The sequence below is a fragment of the Rhinoderma darwinii genome, chromosome 13, assembly GCF_050947455.1.
Source record: "Rhinoderma darwinii isolate aRhiDar2 chromosome 13, aRhiDar2.hap1, whole genome shotgun sequence".
Taxonomy (NCBI): Eukaryota; Metazoa; Chordata; class Amphibia; order Anura; family Rhinodermatidae; genus Rhinoderma; species Rhinoderma darwinii.
The window spans coordinates 67383295-67405791 of record NC_134699.1 but is presented as its reverse complement, the minus strand read 5'-3'; the positions used below and the strand labels follow the sequence as shown (position 1 = coordinate 67405791).

Below are 22497 nucleotides of genomic sequence, written 5' to 3'. Positions count from 1 at the left end.
ACACAGGAAAGTACAAGAACATACATATCACACAGGAAATACAAGAACTACATATCACACAGGAAATACAAGAACTACATATCACACAGGAAATACAAGAACTACATATCACACAGGGAAATACAAGAACATACATATCACACAGGAAAGTACAAGAACTACATATCACACAGGAAAGTACAAGAACATACATATCACACAGGAAATACAAGAACATACATATCACACAGGAAATACAAGAACATACATATCACACAGGAAATACAAGAACATACATATCACACAGGAAAGTACAAGAACATACATATCACACTGGAAATACAAGAACTACATACATATCACACAGGAAAATACAAGAACATACATATCACACAGGAAATACAAGAACTACATATCACACAGGAAATACAAGAACATACATATCACACAGGAAAGTACAAGAACATACATATCACACAGGAAATACAAGAACTACATATCACACAGGAAATACAAGAACTACATATCACACAGGGAAATACAAGAACATACATATCACACAGGAAAGTACAAGAACTACATATCACACAGGAAATACAAGAACATACATATCACACAGGAAATACAAGAACTACGTATCACACAGGAAAGTACAAGAACTACGTATCACACAGGAAATACAAGAACTTACATATCACACAGGAAATACAAGAACATACATATCACACTGGAAAATACAAGAACATACATATCACACAGGAAATACAAGAACATACATATCACACAGGAAATACAAGAACACACATATCACACAGGAAAGTACAAGAACATACATATCACACAGGAAAGTACAAGAACATACATATCACACTGGAAATACAAGAACATACATATCACACAGGAAAGTACAAGAACATACATATCACACAGGAAATACAAGAACTACATATCACACAGGAAATACAAGAACATACATATCACACAGGAAAGTACAAGAACATACATATCACACAGGAAATACAAGAACTACATATCACACAGGAAATACAAGAACTACATATCACACAGGAAAGTACAAGAACATACATATCACACAGGAAATACAAGAACTACATATCACACAGGAAATACAAGAACTACATATCACACAGGAAATACAAGAACTACATATCACACAGGAAAATACAAGAACATACATATCACACAGGGAAATACAAGAACATACATATCACACAGGAAAGTACAAGAACTACATATCACACAGGAAATACAAGAACATACATATCACACAGGAAATACAAGAACTACGTATCACACAGGAAAGTACAAGAACTACGTATCACACAGGAAATACAAGAACTTACATATCACACAGGAAATACAAGAACATACATATCACACTGGAAAATACAAGAACATACATATCACACAGGAAATACAAGAGCATATCACACAGGAAATACAAGAACATACATATCACACAGGAAATACAAGAACATACATATCACACAGGAAAGTACAAGAACATACATATCACACAGGAAAGTACAAGAACATACATATCACACAGGAAATACAAGAACTACATATCACACAGGAAATACAAGAACTACATATCACACAGGAAATACAAGAACATACATATCACACAGGAAAGTACAAGAACATACATATCACACTGGAAATACAAGAACTACATACATATCACACAGGAAAATACAAGAACATACATATCACACAGGAAATACAAGAACTACATATCACACAGGAAATACAAGAACATACATATCACACAGGAAAGTACAAGAACATACATATCACACAGGAAATACAAGAACTACATATCACACAGGAAATACAAGAACTACATATCACACAGGGAAATACAAGAACATACATATCACACAGGGAATACAAGAACATCCATATCACGCAGGAAAGTACAAGAACATACATATCACACAGGAAATACAAGAACTACATATCACACAGGAAATACAAGAACATACATATCACACAGGAAATACAAGAACATACATATCACACAGGAAATACAAGAACATATCACACAGGAAATACAAGAACTACATATCACACAGGAAATACAAGAACATACATATCACACAGGAAAGTACAAGAACATACATATCACACAGGAAAGTACAAGAACATACATATCACACAGGAAAGTACAAGAACATACATATCACACAGGAAATACAAGAACTACATATCACACAGGAAAGTACAAGAACATACATATCACACTGGAAATACAAGAACTACATACATATCACACAGGAAAATACAAGAACATACATATCACACAGGAAATACAAGAACTACATATCACACAGGAAATACAAGAACATACATATCACACAGGAAAGTACAAGAACATACATATCACACAGGAAATACAAGAACTACATATCACACAGGAAAATACAAGAACATACATATCACACAGGGAAATACAAGAACATACATATCACACAGGAAAGTACAAGAACTACATATCACACAGGAAATACAAGAACATACATATCACACAGGAAAGTACAAGAACTACGTATCACACAGGAAATACAAGAACTTACATATCACACAGGAAATACAAGAACATACATATCACACTGGAAAATACAAGAACATACATATCACACAGGAAATACAAGAGCATACATATCACACAGGAAATACAAGAACATACATATCACACAGGAAATACAAGAACATATCACACAGGAAATACAAGAACTACATACATATCACACAGGAAATACAAGAACATACATATCACACAGGAAATACAAGAACATATCACACAGGAAATACAAGAACTACATATCACACAGGAAATACAAGAACATACATATCACACAGGAAATACAAGAACATCCATATCACACAGGAAATACAAGAACATCCATATCACGCAGGAAATACAAGAACTACATATCACACAGGAAAGTACAAGAACATACATATCACACAGGAAAGTACAAGAACATACATATCACACTGGAAATACAAGAACATACATATCACACAGGAAATACAAGAACTACATATCACACAGGAAATACAAGAACTACATATCACACAGGAAATACAAGAACATACATATCACACAGGAAATACAAGAACATACATATCAGGCAGGAAAGTACAAGAACATACATATCACACAGGAAAGTACAAGAACATACATATCACACAGGAAATACAAGAACTACATATCACACTGGAAATACAAGAACATACATATCACACAGGAAATACAAGAACTACATATCACACAGGAAATACAAGAACATACATATAACACAGGAAATACAAGAACATACATATCAGGCAGGAAATACAAGAACATACATATCACACAGGAAATACAAGAACATACATATCAGGCAGGAAAGTACAAGAACATATCACACAGGAAATACAAGAACATACATATCACACAGGAAATACAAGAACTACATATCACACAGGAAATACAAGAACATACATATCACACAGGAAATACAAGAACTACATATCACACAGGAAATACAGGAACATCCATATCACGCAGGAAAGTACAAGAACATATCACACAGGAAATACAAGAACATACATATCACACAGGAAATACAAGAACATCCATATCACGCAGGAAAGTACAAGAACATATCACACAGGAAATACAAGAACATACATATCACACAGGAAATACAAGAACATACATATCACACAGGAAATACAAGAACATATCACACAGGAAATACAAGAACATACATATCACACAGGAAATACAAGAACATCCATACCACGCAGGAAAGTACAAGAACATATCACACAGGAAATACAAGAACATACATATCACACAGGAAATACAAGAACATACATATCACACAGGAAATACAAGAACATATCACACAGGAAATACAAGAACATACATATCACACAGGAAATACAAGAACTACATATCACACAGGAAATACAAGAACATACATATCACACAGGAAATACAAGAACATACATATCACACAGGAAAGTATTCACATCTCTGTCTCTTACATGGCATCATATAGACAGCAGGAAGCTGTAGGCTGCTTTTGAGGTGGTATGGGCCCCCTTGCCTACTGGGCCCTTATGCAGCTGTACAGGTTCCACCCCCACTACAGCTGTGAAACATTTGTGGTAAATGATGACTAGACCACTCGTGAAACGTGAAGCTACTTTAATTAGTTGCATTAAAGCTATACCCGGTATACCACCTATGACATCATGCTAGATGACATCAGACTGCATAGGATCTTTAAATGGACAACCCCTTCTCAGAATAATGCCATCTTTGAGATTAGCTGATATTGCTGTGTGGTCTCTCAGTTAAAATGTAGTATTACATGTTGCCCATTCAAATAAATGGGTAAACATGTAATATATGGTGGCGCCGAGTCTGCAGAATGGCCCACTATGACCTCCTTGCTCATGGAGGGGGTCCAGAAAGGTCCCACCTAATAGGAAATCTGGACAGGGGTTGCTTAGCTGGGGAACCTTTTTAATGAAGTGACCATTAAAATAGCAGTATAATAGGGGGCTATGAGTCCTCCATGCATAGGGGCCGTGTCGTTTTTGCACCCGGAATCTATGGTCCTGAGACACATTTTGATGCTCAGCCATAATGAAACAAAACATTATTCAAAGCAATAATTTCTAGTAGAACCTCAGATTCCATCCATGGTTTCCATCCAACCTGTTTTTTAACATGAATCACCAAGACCATACAGCTGGCGAACCCACTGGTCTGAAATAATCAACAGTACCAAATATGCGATTCTAGAGGAAACTCCTGTGTTTAATATTAGCCCATAATTCAGCCTCCTGGTCCAGATGTTTCTGCTGAAAGAATAATTGATGATCTAGTGTGGGACGGAATACATTCACTAAAACAATTTTCCAGGTGTAGACCCCATTGAAGTCTTGGGGTTAAGTATATGAACGCAGCTCCCTACGGTCGGCCCCTGTACGCATAAGAAAACACGTTTTATTTTTCCAGTTCTGCAAGCACCGATTGTTCATTGTGAGGCAGCGCAGTGCGGTGAGTGCGAGGAAGCCATTGACATTTCAGCAGTCAGGCCCATGAACCGGGCTAAGGCTTCCAACGTAATCGTTGTCGGAAGCGCAAGACCTAATTCGACTTGAGGGAAAATAAATTGCGCTGTATCCACTTCCAGTGATTATTGGAAACGGGGACAGATGGCGAAGGAAGGAAATTTACCACTTCTGAGGTGGTTCATAGTGGTTGTAGTTCACAGACATCACAAATCTATATTTTATGACCAGAAATTTAAGCTCCTGGACCCCAATGCAAAATCTGTAACAGGTTCCCCCAAACATCACATACCATGTCCTATAAAGCAGAGGAGCTGTTGGGCCTCCTAAGACACCAGGGCCCAGGTGAAGCTGTAACCTCAGCACCCTCTATAGTAATACCCCTGTTTATGACCTATCCTATTGATATATATATATATATATATATATATATATATATATATATATATAAAAACAACTTTAAGTTATAATGCAGAAGGTTAAAGGGGTTACATCCGGTCTAGTAAGAGTTTATTAGACTAATCACAGAGGTATAAATATTACTAATGTACATTTTATTCCAGATCTGCACTGTTTCTCCACTTTAGGACAGACATATGAGAATTTAAACAATTTTGTCTAGTATTCAATAGAATGGTATATCTTATAGGTCTTCTCAGTCCCACCCACAAAGAGCTGATGGTCCAACCCACACAGAGCTGATGGTCCAACCCACAAAGCGCTGAAGTCCAATCCGCACAGAGCTGAAGCCCCACCTACACAGAGCTGAAGCCCCACCTACACAGAGCTGAAGTTCAACCCACACAAAGCTCAAGACCAACCTACACAGAGCTGAAATCCATCCCACACGGAGCTCAAGTCCCACCCACACAGATCACAAGTCCCACCCACACAGAGCTGAAGTACAACCCACACAGAACTGAAGTCCCACGCGCACAGAGCTGAAGTACAACCCACACAGAACTGAAGTCCCACGCGCACAGAGCTGAAGTCCAACCCACACAGAGCTGAAGTCCCATCCACACCGAGCTCAAGTCCCACCCACACCAAGCTCAAGTTGCACCCACACGGACCTCAAGTCCAACCCACACGGACCTCAAGTCCAACCCACACAGAGCTCAAGTCCAACCCACACAGAGCTCAAGTCCCACTTGCACAGAGCTCAAGTCCCACTTGCACAGAGCTCAAGTCCAACCCGCACAGAGCTCAAGTCCAACCCGCACAGAGCTCAAGTCCAACCCGCACAGAGCTCAAGTCCAACCCGCACAGAGCTCAAGTCCAACCCGCACAGAGCTCAAGTCCAACCCGCACAGAGCTCAAGTCCAACCCGCACAGAGCTCAAGTCCAACCCGCACAGAGCTCAAGTCCAACCCGCACAGAGCTCAAGTCCCACTTGCACAGAGCTCAAGTCCAACCCGCACAGAGCTCAAGTCCCACTTGCACAGAGCTCAAGTCCAACCCGCAGATATTTTTATAATATAACATTTAACATTTATAATAAACTCCTTAAAGCACCTCTATGTCTGGAGATGGTCAAAAAACTATATATGGAAATTAATACACAAAATTCTTTACAGCATGTGCATCCCAATTAACTTGTCCAAGAGATGATATTCAACCCGAGCCTCCTCTGTATTATATTACCGTATGTTTCCATCCAATCATCCAGCATTTATTTCATATCCTTCATCTACAGTATTCTATGTAAGGGTATGTGCACACACACTAATTACGTCCGTAATTTACGGACATATTTCGGCCGCAAGTACCGCACCGAACACAGTGCAGGGAGCCGGGCTCCTAGCATCATAGTTATATACGATGCTAGGAGTCCCTGCCTCGCTGCAGGACAACTGTCCCATACTGTAATCATGTTTTCAGTACGGGACAGTAGTTCCACGGAGAGGCAGGGACTCCTAGCATCGTACATAAGTATGATGCTAGGAGCCCGGCTCCCTGCACTGAGTTCGGTCCACTACTTGCGGCCGAAATATGTCCGTCAATTACGGACGTAATTAGTGTGTGTGCACATTAGGCTGGGTTCACACGACCATGTTACGTCCGTAATTTACGGAACGTATTTCGGCCGGAAGACCCGGACCGAACACACTGCAGGGGGCCGGGCTCCTAGCATCATAGTGATGTACGATGCTAGGAGTCCCTGCCTCGCTGCAGGACAATTGTCCCGTACTGTAAGGGTATGTTCACACGAGGGCGTCCGTTACGGCTGAAATTACGGGAACGTTTCAGCCTGAAAACATCCCCGTAATTTCAGCCGTAACGGCATGTGCAGGCGCTTGAACGCTGCGTCAATTACGGGCGTAATTGGCGCTGCTATTCATTGGAGTCAATGAATAACGGCTCCAATTACGGCAAAAGAAGTGACAGGTCACTTCTTTGACGCGGGCGTCTATTTACGCGCCGTCATTTGACAGCGGCGCGTAAATATCCGCCTCGTGTGAACAGACAAACGTCTGCCCATTGCTTTCAATGGGCAGATGTTTGTCAGCGATATTGAGGCGCTATTTCCGGGCGTAATTCGGGGCAAAAACGCCCGATTTACGTCCGTAAATAGGCCATGTGAACATACCCTAAGAGTGAAGGAGACAACCAGCCAGAGTCTTGCATCTAATCACTAACATGCCCAGCGTCCTATTACCATCGTCCTCCAGAACCAGCTTCTAATTACCTTACATCTCACCAGGTCTGTAAAGTCCAGTAATGTCATTTGTCACTCGCTAGTAAGAATCTCAGAAGAGGCGGTGGTGTCCTGGGGCACCTGGGATAGACCAGATACAGAAACACCACGCACATATGAACATTGTACTAGCCTCTCACATTTCATAGGGGGCTGTAATGCAAGATCTATATTCTTGTGCATAGGGGGCAGTATTATAGTAGTTAAGTCCTGAGCTGCTGTACCTAATCCTATCATGTGTGATACTGTCTTCTGAGCTTCTGTATCTAAGCCTATTGTGTGTGATACTGTCTGCTGAGCTGTTTATCTAAGCCTATCGTGTGTGATACTGTCTGCTGAGCTGTTTATCTAAGCCTATCGTGTGTGATACTGTCTACTGAGCTGCTGTATCTAATCCTGTCGTGTGTGATACTGTCTGCTGAATCTAAGCCTATTGTGTGTGATACTGTCTGCTGAGCTGCTGTATCTTATCCTATAGTGTGATACTGACTGCTGAATCTAAGCGTATGATGTGCGATACTGTCTACTGAGCTGCTGTATCTAATCCTGTCGTGTGTGATACTGTCTGCTGAATCTAAGCCTATCGTGTGTGATACTGTCTACTGTGCTGTTTATCTAAGCCTATCATGTGTGATACTGTCTGCTGAGCCAGTGTATCTAATCCTATCATGTGGGATAAGTTACGATAATGTTACGGTTGTGTGATACATGGTTCTCAGCACGTTTCCTAGCAATGTCACCAGTGAAGGAATGAAGTGTGACTTTCCCGGGGAATCCTGTATAAAGTCACCAGCAATGAACGGTGAGGAGAGCGCCGCATGTGAATGGCCTTTGGCTGCGTGACAGGAGGTGTTAGGAGTTAAATGCCAGGTGGGAGTATGGAAATTCACAGTAATGTTTTGGGACTGATGTCACATCATTTGGAATTGATGTTGGGGATGTGAGGTGCTGAGATGTTTAGTCCTGGGCTCTGTGCCTTCAGGCGTTCATTAAAACAAAGACATTGTCCCCCCCGTCCCCCCCCGAGAATTCCTCAACAGAGTAAGGGCGCCACCTAGTGGACTTTTTTTAAACAGCATCTGTTGTGCAGCATGTAGACATAAATACAATAAACTCATCCTTCTCAATGAATTAGAATATCATCAAAAAGTTTATTTATTACAGTAATTTGATTAAAAAAGTTAAACTCTTTTAATGTTGATTATGGGAACAGTTAATGAAAACCCAAAATTTAGTGCGTCAGAAAATTAGAATATTATATAATCCCAATTTCAAAAATTATTTTTAATACCGAAATGTTGGCATACTGAAAAGTATGTACAATATCTGCCCTCAATGCTTGGTCAGGACTCTGCATGAATTACTGCACAAGCAGTTGACATGTCCCTCAAACCATCACGGATTGTGGAAACTTCACACTGGATCACAAGCAACTTGGATTGACGCCTCTCCACTCTTCCTCCAAACTATAGGACCTTCCCAAATGAAATGCAAAATTTACTTTCATCTGAAAACAGGACTTTGGACACTGAGCAGCGGTGTTGGTCCACTGTGTTATATCAAGTCCAGAGTCAGCGCAGTCTCCCTCTGCTGAGAAGCTTTATGGAGATGCGGATTTCATTTTCCAGCAGGACTTGGCACCTGCCCACACTGCCGAAAGTACCAATACCTGGTGTAATAACCACAGTATCACTGCGCCTGATTGGCCAGCAAACTCACCTGACTTAAACCCTATAGAGACTCTAAAGGGTATTGTCAAGAGGAACATGAGAGACACCAGACCCAACAATGCAGACAAGCTGAAGGCCGATATCAAAGCAACCTGGGCTTCCATAACACCTCAGCAGTGCCACAGGCTGATCATCTCCATGCCGCATTGATAACACCTCAGCAGTGCCACAGGCTGATCGCCTCCATGCCACGCCGCATTGGTAACACCTCAGCAGTGCCACAGGCTGATCACCCCTATACCACGCCACATTGATAACACCTCAGCAGTGCCACAGACTGATCACCTCCATGCCACGCCGCATTGGTAGCACCTCAGCAGTGCCACAGGCTGATCACCCCTATGCCACGCCACATTGATAACACCTCAGCAGTGCCACAGGCTGATCCCCTCCATGCCGCATTGATAACACCTCAGCAGTGCCACAGGCTGATCATCTCCATGCCGCATTGATAACACCTCAGCAGTGCCACAGGCTGATCGCCTCCATGCCACGCCGCATTGGTAACACCTCAGCAGTGCCACAGGCTGATCACCTCCATGCCACGCCGCATTGGTAACACCTCAGCAGTGCCACAGGCTGATCACCTCCATGCCACGCCGCATTGGTAACACCTCAGCAGTGCCACAGGCTGATCACCTCCATGCCACGCTGCATTGATAACACCTCAGCAGTGCCATAGGCTGATCACCTCCATGCCACGCCGTATTGGTAACACCTCAGCAGTGCCACAGGCTGATCGCCTCCATGCCAGGCCGCATTGATAACACCTCAGCAGTGCCATAGGCTGATCACCTCCATGCCACGCCGCATTGGTAACACCTCAGCAGTGCCACAGGCTGATCACCCCTATGCCACGCCACATTGATAACACCTCAGCAGTGCCACAGGCCGATCACCTCCATGCCACATTGGTAACACCTCAGCAGTGCCACAGGCTGATCCCCTCCAAGCCAGGCCGCATTGATAACACCTCAGCAGTGCCACAGGCTAATCACCTCCGTGCCACGCCGCATTGATAACACCTCAGCAGTGCCACAGACTGATCACCTCCATGCCACGCCGCATTGGTAACACCTCAGCAGTGCCACAGGCTGATCACCTCCATGCCACGCCGCATTGATAACACCTCAGCAGTGCCACAGGCTGATCCCCTCCATGCCACGCTGCATTGATAACACCTCAGCAGTGCCACAGGCTGATCACCCCTATACCACGCCACATTGATAACACCTCAGCAGTGCCACAGACTGATCACCTCCATGCCACGCCGCATTGGTAGCACCTCAGCAGTGCCACAGGCTGATCACCCCTATGCCACGCCACATTGATAACACCTCAGCAGTGCCACAGGCTGATCCCCTCCATGCCGCATTGATAACACCTCAGCAGTGCCACAGGCTGATCATCTCCATGCCGCATTGATAACACCTCAGCAGTGCCACAGACTGATCACCTCCATGCCACGCCGCATTGGTAACACCTCAGCAGTGCCACAGGCTGATCACCTCCATGCCACGCCGCATTGATAACACCTCAGCAGTGCCACAGGCTGATCCCCTCCATGCCACGCTGCATTGATAACACCTCAGCAGTGCCACAGGCTGATCGCCTCCATGCTACGCCGCATTGATAACACCTCAGCAGTGCCACAGGCTGATCGCCTCCATGTCACGTCGCATTGATGCAGTAATTCCTGCAGAGTCGGAACCCGGACCAAGTATTGAGGGCAGATACTGGACAGACTTTTCAGTAGGACAACATTTCAGTATTTAAAATAATTTTTGAAATTGGGTTTATATATTATTCTAATTTTCTGAGACACTAAATTTTGGATTTCCATTTACTGTTAGGGTATGTTCACACGCTTATCAAAAACCGTCTGAAATTACGGAGCTGTTTTCAGAGATGACAGCCTCTGATTTTCAGGCGTCTTTCAGGCTATGTTCACACTGAGTATTTTGCAAGCGGAATTTCTGCCTCAAAATTCCGTTGGGAAGTTTGAGGCAGATTTTCCTCTCCCTGCACGCCGATTTTCGCCATTGAGCGCTGCGGGCATAAAACGCCACGAAATACGCTTTCTCTGCCTCCCATTGAAGTCAATTGGAGGTCAGAGGCGGAAACGCCCAAAGATAGGGCATGTCGCTTCTTTCTCCCGCGAGGCGGTTTTTTTACCGCTCGCGGAGAGAAAACCGCCCCCGCCTCCCATTGAAATCAACAGGAGGCATTTTCGGGCCATTTTTGACGAGTTTTTGGGCGCGGTCTCCGTGTCAAAAAACGTGTCAAAATACTGTTTGTGAACTTGGCCTTAATTTGGAGCTTCTTTTGAGGTGTTTTTCATAGTGTTCAATGGAAAATCTGCTCCAAAAAAGCCTCAAGAAATGACATGCATTTCTTTTTACGAAGCGTCTTTTTACGCTTCGTTTTTTAAAACAGCGATGTAAAAAGACGCCCCGTATGAACTAAATGCTGTTTTTCCCATTGATTTCAATGGGCAGATGTTTGTAGGCGTTCAGCTTCCGTTTTTTCAGGCTTAAACGCCCCGAAATACGCCTGAAAACACTGCGTGTGAACATACCCTTACCATAATCATCACCATTAAATGAAATAAAAATGCTGGAAATAGATCCCTCTGTGTAATGAGTCTATACAATATATGAGTTTAACTTTTTGAATTGAATTACTGAAATAAATTAACTTTTTGATTATATTTTAATTCATTGAGAAGGACTAGTGTATGGCATGTATTCGCAGCTCACACAAGACCTATGTGGAAGGCTGTTACCCTACATCAAGGGTCCTGATCATATGCAAGGTCTTCTCTAAAGACCCTGGGTATGATATATACTGTATCTTCACAGTTAAAGGGATTGTCCAGTCCCTAACAATTGATGGCCTATCCTCAGAACAGGCCATCAATATTTGATCGTTTGGGGTCCGACTACCTGTCAGCTGTTTTCCAGTCACTGCTCACACTGTGAATCGCGGACCCACTTGTAGTGGCGGGTCACCGTATTAAATCCTTCTCCCATTCACTTCAATGGGAGAAGGTTGTAATACGGTGAACCGCCGCTACTGCTGTGTCAGCGCTTCACAGAGTGAGCAGTGATCAGAATGAAGGAGGAAATACGAACGCTACGACCCCTTAAAACAGCTGATCAGCGGGGATCCCGGGAGTCAGACCCCGATCGACCATCTATTAATCCATCAATTTTTAGGGACTGGACAACCCCTTTAACTCAGGGACTACAGAGAAAGTTGTCCTTAAGCCAGGTTACATTTCAACCATACATCAAGCCCCAGGAAGGACCAGGTACTATGCTTGGACTTCCCGTGAAGACCCCGGGGACAGAGGTATTACTTGAAGTACCTGGGCCCCCAGTGCAAAATCTGTAACAGCGCCCCCACCTACAATGTGACATTTATAATTCCTGCATCTTCTCATGTGGCAAGGGTGCTTTTGACCTCCTATAGCTGACATATAACATGAAGTCATTGTGCAGTCAACATGGGATATATAGTAATTGTTCTCCTGAATTTGAGCTACATTTCAACCCTCTATCAACTCTTGTTTCTGTAAATCAATTCACACGTGATCATTACTGACAAATTAATCCATTCGCCATAAACCATGAGATCACCTTACTCCAAAACTCCATGTCTGCAACGTACACGCATTATATCATTGACATTTGGAAATCCCTCGCAGTACATGCTTTGCCCTCCCCCAAGGACTATTTTCTATACTTATCAAACCAAAAAGTGACATCATTAACAGCATTGAACTATTGGACAATTTCATAGCAATGATTCAAGACGCATTTATCTGCAGTCGCCCTTAGACGTCGCGTTTGAAGTTCTCCCCAACGTCCATCTGACTTTTTCTACTGCCAGTTTCGTCAGACCTTCCAGGCGCCTGTAATTACGTGAAAGAGACAAGAATTGATACTAAGATCTTAAATGTGAAATCTCCCCCTGAGTGTTACGAATAGAATATGATCATAGTCCCGCCAGTCTTATTTCAGCTACAGGACGTCAAATGGGGAATGCCGCAGTCCTATTTGAATCTGCGCGTATAAACTCAGTTCATCGGTCACTGCTGATCTACAGAAAAATGACATCAGCCCTTAAATTGATATCTCGAAGGCTGGGATTTAGGAAAAGCAACTTGTCCTGTAACAGCTGCACTCCTCGCAATGATGGAAGACAGGCACCGGCCGGGGAAAGGTCATCCCAAATTGAGCTTTATACCAGATTTGGGTGAGGCCTTTTTCTCTCCCTATAATTCACTATAGAAAAACGTCAAGGGAAAGATTCAAGACATATATTTTTATACTATAACACTAAACTCTCAATGGCGCATACGAAAAGAAAAACATCAGCGAGAGTATTTCCTGATACTGGTAAAAATATAACTTTAGACAGTGTGGATTTGAGAGAGACAGACAGCGCAAACTATACAAAACTACTATAATACTGCCCCCTATAAACAGGAATACAACTACTATAATACTGCCCCCTATATACAAGAATATAACTACTATAATACTGCCCCTATATACAATATAACTACTATAATACTGCCTCCTATATACAAGAATATAACTACTATAATACTGCCTCCTATATACAAGAATATAACTACTGTAATACTGCTCCTATATACAAGAATATAACTACTATAATACTGCCCCCTATATACAAGAATATAACTACTATAATACTGCACCCTATATACAAGAATATAACTACTATAATACTGCCTCCTATATACAAGAATATAACTACTATAATACTGCCTCCTATATACAAGAATATAACTACTATAATACTGCCCCTATATACAAGAATATAACTACTATAATACTGCCCCCTATATACAAGAATATAACTACTATAATACTGCCCCTATATACAATAATATAACTACTATAATACTGCCCCCTATATACAGGAATACAACTACTATAATACTGCCTCCTATATACAAGAATATAAGTACTATAATACTGCCTCCTATATACAAGAATATAACTACTATAATACTGCTCCTATATACAAGAATATAACTACTAGAATACTGCCCCCTATATACAAGAATATAACTACTATAATACTGCCCCTATATATAAGAATATAACTACTATAATACTGCTCCTATATACAAGAATATAACTACTATAATACTGCCCCCTATATACAAGAATATAACTACTATAATACTGCCCCCTATACACAAGAATATAACTACTATAATACTGCTCCTATATACAAGAATATAACTACTATAATACTGCTCCTATCTACAAGAATATAACTACTATAATACTGCCCCCTATATACAAGAATATAACTACTATAATACTGCTCCTATATACAAGAATATAACTACTATAATACTGCACCCTATATACAAGAATATAACTACTATAATACTGCCTCCTATATACAAGAATATAACTACTATAATACTGCCTCCTATATACAAGAATATAACTACTATAATACTGCCCCTATATACAAGAATATAACTACTATAATACTGCTCCTATATACAAGAATATAACTACTATAATACTGCACCCTATATACAAGAATATAACTAAAAAAAAAAAAAAAAAAAACACCGAAAAAGGCCATACTTACAAATAGACACAGCCAGGCCAGAAATGCTGATGAAAGGGCGAGCAGGTGCTTTAAATAATACTAGCCACTCCCACTAGTCTTGAGGGGAGTGGTGTGTGGTGCATGGGATGTGTAGTAAGAAATAATAAATGAATAGTGTGTGTGCAAGTGTAATACTATAAGTGAAATATAGGGGGCAGTAATAAATGAAGTGCCTCAATAGAAATAAATGGATAATGGGGTGCAAGTGAGTGAAACATGGAGGGATAGTGTGTACGTCATGAGGCACAACGTGTATAGCCAGGTAGAAGCCTATTTGTGACGCCTTGATAATTCATAGAGCGGGCTACCCTGCTTGCTATGCCAAACAACAACACACCATGCTCTCCCAGCATCAAAGACCCGGCTGTGTCCAAGAGAAGCGAATATATATAATAATGAAAAATACCTGGGGTATTGGTAATCATTTTGGCCAAAAGGACGCAAGCTCGCAATCCACGACAAGGATCCCCAGACTTGCGAGTCCCTAAATCCTAAACTGGAACAGAACGTTCCTGATGCACAAACAGAACCGATAAAAACACAGGGACATATACAAAAACACCGAAAAAGGCCATACTTACAAATAGACACAGCCAGGCCAGAAATGCTGATGAAAGGGCGAGCAGGTGCTTTAAATAATACTAGCCACTCCCACTAGTCTTGAGGGGAGTGGTGTGTGGTGCATGGGATGTGTAGTAAGAAATAATAAATGAATAGTATATAACTACTATAATACTGCTCCTATATACAAGAATATAACTACTATAATACTGCTCCTATATACAAGAATATAACTACTATAATACTGCCTCCTATATACAAGAATATAACTACTATAATACTGCACCCTATATACAAGAATATAACTACTATAATACTGCCTCCTATATACAAGAATATAACTACTATAATACTGCCTCCTATATACAAGAATATAACTACTATAATACTGCCCCTATATACAAGAATATAACTACTATAATACTGCCCCCTATATACAAGAATATAACTACTATAATACTGCCCCTATATACAATAATATAACTACTATAATACTGCCCCCTATATACAGGAATACAACTACTATAATACTGCCTCCTATATACAAGAATATAAGTACTATAATACTGCCTCCTATATACAAGAATATAACTACTATAATACTGCTCCTATATACAAGAATATAACTACTAGAATACTGCCCCCTATATACAAGAATATAACTACTATAATACTGCACCCTATATACAAGAATATAACTACTATAATACTGCCTCCTATATACAAGAATATAACTACTATAATACTGCCTCCTATATACAAGAATATAACTACTATAATACTGCCCCTATATACAAGAATATAACTACTATAATACTGCCCCCTATATACAAGAATATAACTACTATAATACTGCCCCTATATACAATAATATAACTACTATAATACTGCCCCCTATATACAGGAATACAACTACTATAATACTGCCTCCTATATACAAGAATATAAGTACTATAATACTGCCTCCTATATACAAGAATATAACTACTATAATACTGCTCCTATATACAAGAATATAACTACTAGAATACTGCCCCCTATATACAAGAATATAACTACTATAATACTGCACCCTATATACAAGAATATAACTACTATAATACTGCCTCCTATATACAAGAATATAACTACTATAATACTGCCTCCTATATACAAGAATATAACTACTATAATACTGCCCCTATATACAAGAATATAACTACTATAATACTGCTCCTATATACAAGAATATAACTACTATAATACTGCTCCTATATACAAGAATATAACTACTATAATACTGCTCCTATATACAAGAATATAACTACTATAATACTGCACCCTATATACAAGAATATAACTACTATAATACTGCTCCTATATACAAGAATATAACTACTATAATACTGCTCCTATATACAAGAATATAACTACTATAATAATGCCCCTATATACAAGAATATAACTACTATAATACTGCTCCTATATACAAGAATATTACTATAATACTGCTCCTATATACAAGAATATAACTACTATAATAATGCCCCTATATACAAGAATATAACTACTATAATACTGACCCAATATACAAGAATATAACTACTATAATACTGCTACTATATACAAGAATATTACTACTATAATACTGCCCCTATATACAAGAATATAACTACTATAATACTGCTCCTATATACAATATTATAACTACTATAATACTGCCCCCTATATACAAGAATATAACTACTATAATACTGCCCCCTATATACAAGAATATAACTACTATAATACTGCCCCCTATATACAATATAACTCCTATAATACTGCCCCCTATATACAATATAACTACTATAATACTGCCCCCTATATACAAGAATATAACTCCTATAATTATCTTTTTTATTTGAAAACTTGCAACAAAATTACTACAATACCTTTGCAATACACTGATAACAGATAAAGAAAATAAACGTATGTCTCTTAATAACATCACAATAATTAAACAAACCATAATATATGAATATTGCTCCAGTATAGATTGTTTCAACTATTTTTAATGATATTATTCTAGACAGTATTACAGGAGAGTTCTTCTTTATTGGTGACCGGGCAGCATCGCGCACACCACAGATGGTACACGGTCACCACATTTATGGCATATAGTAAACCTCTATGATATAAACGGAGTTCGGGGTAGAAGTCTCCATACAGCAGCAAAGAGCTTCTGTCCCAATAGATGTGGTGACTGCAGGGACACAGCAGGGACATTACTCTGTAGATAAGTCTCTTGTATAAAGATGACATTGGTTTTGTCGTCAGACAGACGCTGGAATATCGCCTGCCGCCTGATCCTATTCTTCACACTGTTCACATTAATAGAGGTGATTTTCAGCCTCATCCTGGTTACATGTCTTTCCTACTTTTTTTCCTTCTTCCACTGCTATGTCCCGTTACACCCCATCTTTTGGTGGACATTGGGGGGTCAGCGTCTTCATCCTGAGGTTCGTCATCTGGGATGTGTGAGGAGACTTGCTCCATCTCTGCTTCTTCTTCCTGGTCATCTTCTCCCAGCGCACAGTAACGTCCCCCAGTTATCGCCAGCACTGGAGACTCCGGTGATTTCTTTGCAGCAGTGATTTTTTTCCTTGAAGAATCATCTGTTTTACTTCTCCTTTTAACCGTCTGAAATCCCTCCTCATCGATACTGGTCGCTGCGGCTGGATCAGCTGGTTTTTTACTGGTCGCTGCGGCTGGATCAGCTGGTTTTTTACTGGTCGCTGCGGCTGGATCAGCTGGTTTTTTACTGGTCGCTGCGGCTGGATCAGCTGGTTCCTTACTGGTGTCGGGCAGATGTTTGGTGACAGAGTGAGTGGATATTTTGCTTTTAGCATGACCTCTATTTTCAGTGGCTGGTGACACTTGTGCAGCATCCACAGATGGGACATTAGTCTCTGGAGCAGGGTCTCTGGTACTTCGGCTTACATCATCGCTGGGACTTCCAGGTTCTGGGGTTGTATCTACACATATGGAGACTTCCTCCTGCTCTTCCTCCATGGCTTCTTTAAAGGTCTCCTCTTTATTATGTTCTGCATGCGGACACTCCCGGAATGTATATCCAGGTCCTAAGCACAGGTTACAGATGACAGGTCCTGTACAATCATCCTTCACATGCCCAAACTGACCACATAGTGAGCACTTAATACGGGAACAGTTGAATGCCATGTGTCTGCCCCCACATCTATGGCACAGTCGCGGTTGACCAGGGTAGTAACATACGCCTCTCTCCGAGCCCAGGTAGAATGAGTGCGGCAGATGTCTGGTCACTCCATTCTCCTGAACCAGCTGGATCTTGACAGAATATCCTCCATTCCAGATCTCCTCCTCATCATAGATCTTTGTTGGCAGTCTCTTCACCTCACAATATCTGCTCAACCAGTGCTGCAAATCTGCCAGAGCCACCACCTCAGACTGGAACAGGACGGTGGCGGTGACTACCTGGGGTTTAGTCAGCTGGATGACATGTAGATGCTCCCACATCGTGTGCTCCTTTGTATCATTATAAATACTCCAGAACAAGTCTAGACTATATTGCAGCTTGAAACTGATGTCATAATTCCTGCTGGAGGGAACGTGGATCAGAGCGAACACCTCAGAAGCTTTAAACTTCATAAACTCCTTCAATAAAACTTTCCCAATGTGGAGTCTGGAGGGGAGGTTTTCCTCTGGTCCTGAGTACCTGATTCTGACCGCGTTCCTCCTCTGAGGTGTCGGGTTAGTCGGTCTTGTGACGCTGGAGAACAGTCCCCTGTACTGAGGTCTGTCAGCAGGTGGGTCAGGACTGGACCTCTCCTCAGCTGATTGTACTGCAGATCCTCCTGTGTCTGCTCCTGATCGCTGTGTAACCTGCACTCCATTCACTGACACTGCGGGCGGCTGAACCTCCAGAACAGGGTCTGCAATGTCCGCCTCAGCCTGTGCCGCTGGTTCATCAGATATCAGACTGTCAATCACCGCGCTGAGCGAGGTCTCACTTATAATATCAGGACATGAGGCACTTTCTTGCTCACTCCCAGGAGTGCCACTCGCATTCACTTCATCTGTACTGCACATAGAGTCTACTGCAGTTAACCCCTCGCCAGCTGGCACACATTTCTCTGCAGCTTTAGCAGCATTTGTGTTGGCTGATTGCACAGACCCCACACATGATGAGAGATGTGATCCTCCAGCCACCGTACACTCATATCTTCCAGGGTTTCCCTGCTCCACAATATTATACACAGTCTTATAGTCAGTGTCTTTTTTTACAATGATATTTTTTCTCTTCACAGTTTGGGCTCTGGTCTCCCTTTTGTTCTCAATTGCCCAGTTCTTTATTTTGGGTACTGTGCATGATTCTTTCTGCAATCTCTCCTTCAATATCACCAGCTCACGTGTGCAAACATCCAGACACTCACATTTCATCAGCTTTGCCTTTGGATCAGTCTCTTGGTTAATTTCAGTTCTCAATTTGCGAACTTGCATTTCCATTTTAAAGATATTTTTCTTTGTCATTTTTGTGCACAATTCACCAACATCATGAGATTCAGTTGACTCACCAGCCACCATTTCCAGATCATCACCTCCACCATCTCCATGCTGCAGGCCAAACTCCAGACTCTGGGCTTTCCCAGGATCATCAGCCCAGGACCCCTCCCCTCCACCTGGGTCAGAAGCCATGCATAGTCCTAACAGGGAGCTCACAAGCACACGTCTATCCTCTCCTATGGACAAGAATAGAACTACTATAATACTGCCCCTATATACAAGAATATAACGACTATAATACAGCCCCTATATACAAGAATATAACTACTATAATACTGCCCACTCTGTACAAGAATATAACTAATATAATACTGCCCCTATAAACAAGAATATAACTACTATAATACTGCTCCTATATACAAGAATATAACTACTATAATACTGCTCCTACATGCAAGAATATAACTACTATAATACTGCTCCTATATACAAGAATATAACTACTATAATACTGCTCCTACATGCAAGAATATAACTACTATAATACTGTCCCCTATATACAAGAATATAACTACTATAATACTGCTCCCTATATACAAGAATATAACTACTATAATACTACCTCCTATATAGAAGAATATAACTACTATAATACTGCTCCTATATACAAGAATATAACTACTATAATACTGTCCCCTATATACAAGAATATAACTACTATAATACTGCTCCCTATATACAAGAATATAACTACTATAATACTACCTCCTATATACAAGAATATAACTACTATAATACTGCTCCCTATATACAAGAATATAACTACTATAATACTGCCTCTTATATACAAGAATATAACTACTATAATACTGCCCCCTATCTACAAGAATATAACTACTATAATACTGCCCCTTTATACAAGAATATAACTACTATAATACTGCTCCTATATACAATAATATAACTACTATAATACTACCTCCTATATAGAAGAATATAACTACTATAATACTGCTCCTATATACAATATAACTACTATAATACTGCCCCTATATACAAGAATATAACTACTATAATACTACCTCCTATATAGAAGAATATAACTACTATAATACTGCCTCTATATACAAGAATATAACTACTATAATAATGCTCCTATATATAAGAATATAACTACTATAATACTGCCCCTATATACAAGAATATAACTACTATAATACTCCCCCTATATACAAGAATATAACTACTATAATACTGCTCCTATATACAAGAATATAACTACTATAATACTGCTCCTATATACAAGAATATAACTACTATAATACTGCTCCTATATACAAGAATATAACTACTATAATACTACCTCCTATATAGAAGAATATAACTACTATAATACTGCTCCTATATACAATATAACTACTATAATACTGCCCCTATATACAAGAATATAACTACTATAATACTACCTCCTATATAGAAGAATATAACTACTATAATACTGCCTCTATATACAAGAATATAACTACTATAATAATGCTCCTATATATAAGAATATAACTACTATAATACTGCTCCTATATACAAGAATATAACTACTATAATACTGCTCCTATATACAAGAATATAACTACTATAATACTGCCCCCTATGTAGTAGAATGTGTGCCTGACTATTGATTATTAATAATAATAGATTGGATTTGAGCACTGTGCCGCTATCATGTTAGTAAATCTGCAGTAAGAGGTAATATCGGTGACAAGCTCCGCGTAGCATTATTACATTGTAACAAATTTACCGAATGGCGATAATTTCAACCATTTGGGCAAGCACCGTCTGCAGCCTATTACCAGCTAAGCGGCTTCATTTCATTACGTGCCGCCTTTAGATCACAAGTAGCTGCGTTTGCACATAACAATTACTCAGCTAATCAAGAAGAAATGAGCTGCAATTTCCTCTCGAACGCGGAGAAGAATCAGGGAAAGCTCAGCGGAACACTTGGCATTTCAGAGTCGAAATGTCACAGATTTTCCAGGGAGATTTGGTATAAATTCTACTTTTGTGTCAGAAAACGAGCAGACAGAACCGTTCACATTAAACGTGGGTAATAAAGAGGATCACCACTCTGGGACTGCGGACGTGCGCAAGTTCTGAAGCGAAATCTGCAAACCACATAGACTGTGACATTGAAATAAGGAGGTTTTGGGGGGTTTTTCGCAGATGATTGACATGGTTATGTAAATTCATCTCCAATGGTTT

At 40.5% G+C, this 22497-nt stretch overlaps 1 long non-coding RNA gene across 5 annotated transcripts in view; it reads left to right on the top strand.

Annotated features, from left to right (window-relative positions):
- The window catches only part of LOC142665474 (uncharacterized), a 155313-nt gene that overhangs the window by 58864 nt on the left and 73952 nt on the right, over window positions 1-22497 (top strand). Inside the window, exon 4 of one of the 5 annotated variants that reach the window (XR_012851511.1) lies at window positions 5732-6597. The exons of the other annotated variants lie outside the window; for them this stretch is intronic. This is a non-coding gene — a long non-coding RNA (uncharacterized LOC142665474). Of the gene's footprint in view, window positions 1-5731; window positions 6598-22497 lie in introns of those variants that run through there. 5 annotated transcript variants of the gene reach the window in all.